The sequence below is a fragment of the Nicotiana tabacum genome, chromosome 12 (assembly GCF_000715075.1).
Source record: "Nicotiana tabacum cultivar K326 chromosome 12, ASM71507v2, whole genome shotgun sequence".
NCBI lineage: Eukaryota > Viridiplantae > Streptophyta > Magnoliopsida > Solanales > Solanaceae > Nicotiana > Nicotiana tabacum.
In genome coordinates, this window is record NC_134091.1 from 20,421,745 (window position 1) to 20,426,042 (window position 4,298).

Sequence of the window (4,298 nt, forward strand, 5' to 3'; positions counted from 1 at the left end):
TACCTAGAAAATACTTCAATCTGCCCATATCCTTAGTCTGGAAGTGTTGAAAGAGATACTACAGATTAGTAATATCATCCTGATCATTGCGAGTAATAACAATATCATCAACATAAATCACTAGATAAATACACAGATTAGGAGCAGAGTGCCGATAAAATACAGAGTGATCAGCCTCACTACGAGTCATGCCGAACTCCTGAATAATTATGCTTAACTTACCAAACAAAGCTCGAGGGGAATGTTTCACACGATATAGTGACCTGCGCAATCTGCACACACAACCATTAAACTCCCCTGAGCAACAAAGCCAGGTGGTTGCTCTATATAAATTTTTTTCTCAAGATCACCATGGAGAAAAGTATTCTTAATGTCTAACTGATAAAGAGGCTAATGACGTACAATAGCCATAGATAAAAAGAGACGAACAGATGCTACTTTAGCCACGGGAGAGAAAGTATTACTATAATCAAGTCCAAAAATCTGTATATCCTTTTGCAACAAGACTAGCCTTAAGACGATCAACCTGGCCATCCGGGCCGACTTTGACTGCATAAACCCAACGACAACCAACAGTAGACTTACCTGCAGGAAGAGGAATAAGCTCCCAAGTGTCACTCGCATGTAAAGCAAACATCTCGCCAATCATAGCCTATCGCCATTCTGGATGAGATAGTGCCTCACTTGTAGACTTCGGGATAGAAACAGTGGACAAAAAAGATATAAAAGCATAATGAGGTGACGACAGACGATGATAACTTAAACCGACATAGTGGGGGTTAGGATTAAGTGTGGATCGTACACCTTTGCGGAGTGCAATTGGTTGAATAAGAGGAGACAAGTCCGCAATAGGTGCAGAATTTGATGCAGGGCGTGAATTACCTGGGCTTGATGCTGGATGTGGACGACGATGATAAGTCAAGAGTAGTGGAGCTGCATAAGGTTGAACTGGATTATGAAGAGGAGCTAGAGCTATAGGTGGGGGAGCTACAACTGGAGCTGTAGGTGGTGAAACTGGAGCTATAGGTGGTGGAGTTACAACTGGAGCTGTATGGTGTGGAGCTGGAGATGTAGAGGAAGATGAATGGGAGATAGTGACTGAATATCCAAAAGATGAAACTAGTAGTACCTCAGAAATATCTAAGTGATGACCTGAACCTGTAAAGTATGATTGGGTTTCAAAGAAGGTAACATCAGCGGACATAAGGTACCGCTACAGGTCAGGAGAGTAGCATCGATACCCATTTTGTGTTTTCGAGTAACCCAGAAATACGCACTTAAGAGCACGAGGAGCTAACTTATATGTTCCTGGAGTAAGGTTATGGACAAAACATGTGTTTCCAAAGATACGGGGTGGAAGAGAGAACAAAGGTAAGTGGGGAAACATGACAGAGAATGGAACTTGGTTTTGGATAGCTGAAGATGGCATACGATTAATAAGATAGCAAAATGTAAGAACTGCATCCCCCCAAAAACGCAACTGAGCATGAGATTGTATGAGTAGGGTACGAGCAGTTTCAATAAAATGTCTATTCTTTCTTTCAGCTACCCCATTTTGTTGAGATGTGTACAGACAAGATGTTTGATGAATAATCCCATGAGATTTCATAAACTGCTGAAATGGGGAAGACAAATACTCTCGGGCATTATTACTACGAAATGTCCAAAGAGAAACCCCAAATTTATTTTGAATTTCAGCGTGGAAGGTCTAAAAAATAGAAAACAGCTCAGATCGATTTTTTATCAAAAATATCCAAGTGCACCTGGAATAATCATCAATGAAGCTGACAAAGTAGCGAAATCCCAAGGTGGAACTGGCCCGACTAGGACCCCAAATATCTGAATGGACTAAAGTAAAAGGTGACTCTGCACGATTATCAAGACGCCGAGGAAAATAGAAGCGAGTATGCTTACCGAACTGACATGACTCACACTCTAGAGCTGACAAGTGAGATAAACCAGATACCATTTTATGAAGTTTTGATAAACTGGGATGTCCCAACCGTTTATGTAATAAATCTGGTGAATCAGTAACAGGACAAGTTGTTGAAGGAAGACAAGATGTGAGTCCATGTGATTTAACAAGGATAAGGTAATAAAGTCTGTTTGATTCACGCCATGTGAGTCCATTCAAGTGATTTGGCTAAGCGACTAACATGTATGAGATTAAAAGGACTATTGGGAACATAAAGGACTGAATCTAAAGGTAAGAAAAGAAGTGGGCTTGCTTGACCTATTGCAGTTGCCATGGTTTGAGACCCATTGGCAATTGTGTCTCTTGGAAGAGATTGAGAATATGAAATAGTAGTGAAAAGAGATTTGTTACCAGAAATATGATCTGATGCACCTGAATCAATGACCCAAAACTCAGAGGATGAAGATTGAGAGAAACAAGTCACGTTATTACCTGTTTGAACAACAAAAGCTATCTCAAAAGTTGTCTACTTACATGCTTTATACTGAAGGAACTCAATATAATCTGCTAAAGAAACCATCCGACTATTCAAAGTATCGGTTCCCATGTCGCTACAATTTGTAGTAGTAGGGTTAACTTGAAATAGTGGAAATAAGTAACTCTTGTGGGAAAACTGAAAAAATAGCTGGGAAAACATTGTTTACATCATAAAACAAAAAACTATTTTACGCCGAAAACATTGTTCATACCGGAAAATATTGTAGCCGAAAAATTATAAAGTTGTCGGAATTTGTCGTAACCAGGATGGATAGACTTGGAATTCCCTTGCGAGCAAATTGTCCTGAAAAAATATTTTTTTAAAAAAAATAGCCGGAAAGGTCAATGTTCACGCCGGAAAATTATAAAAGTGGTCGGAATTTGATTTGAATTAGATAGGTAGGCTCGGGATTGTGAGGAGAGTAGACTGTCCTGAAGAAGCTTCGCGAAAAAATAGCCGGAACCCTCACGGGAAAAGTTGTTGTTGCCGGCGCGTGGCAGCTTTTATGCCGGATAATTTTTCAGGGGTTAGTCGTCGAAGGGTGATCTACCTCGTGGTGGTGTTGGTTTTAGCACAACACCGACAGAAAGTGACTTTCACGTAGACAGGCCTTAGGTCACCAAAAAAATTATACGGTGACTAATTTCTTTCTTCCCGGTTAACGCTGGAATGACGCACAACGATCTTTTCTCACTAATGCTCTGATACCATGTGAGAAAGCATGAGAGAAAATATATTATTGATATTAGATACTCAATATAATACAAGAGATCCTATTTATAGCTATAGTCTACAAAGTATATATTACTCTCATTCCAATGTGGGACTACACATAACTAACACAAACCAATTATGATCAGGTTTTTTTTTCAATACCAAACCAAATCAAACTGAACCATAGTCATATTTTTTTTTTCCGATTTAACTCGGATTATCGATTTATTGCGGTTTATCGGTTTTCTTTATACACCCCTAACTAGGGGTATCAAATGAACATGTTAGGTTGATTTTGGGCGGGTCAAAAGGGAGCGAGTCAATAAATAGGCGGATCAATGATCCGTCCAAAAGTAACTTGGGCTTAGATTGACTGAGTCAAGTTGGGATAAAATTTAGGCCATAGCCCAACCCGCCCAACTCCCACAAAACTTTAATTAATGTGTAAAATTTTCTTATGAATTGTTTAATTATCAAAGAAGTCTCTTTTTCATTTGTTATGGTCATATATAACATATCAAATAAAAAAATATTTTTAATATATATTTTAGTAAAGTTATTCATGAATCAGTTTGGACTAAAAATCAGTCTAACTTGAGATGAACTTCAAGATGAATTGAATTCAACAAATAAGCGGAATAAATGAGTTTAAGATTAAATTGCCGCTCCTAGCTATGACCTTGTTTACTACCCCTTCCTGTCGAGTTGTAGACATCTACATTATTGTATCTATTATTAAATAATCACCCCTAAAGATTCGTTAATGTATACCTACTTTATGGTAAGTTATGGTCCAACCGGCTTTAATCTCACAACTTGATTTTTTTTGTTTCTTTGTACTTCAATGATTAGGGCTGCTTTAAGAGGGGAGGGAATCGAGGGAGGAGGAGAGGAGACAATTGAAGAAAAAAAATTATGCACACCTAATTTTTATACTTATTCTCGTATTATCTGTCATATTTCTCTTTTAAACGTCCTTTCACAAAATAATAATTAGTAGGTATTGATTATTTTATTCTTTTTTATGTCTTATTGGTAGTTGACAGTCATAATATTATTCCATTATTGAGATATTTATAGTTTTTAAGAACAATTACTACTAAGGGTAAAATCGAAAAAAAATTAATTAAA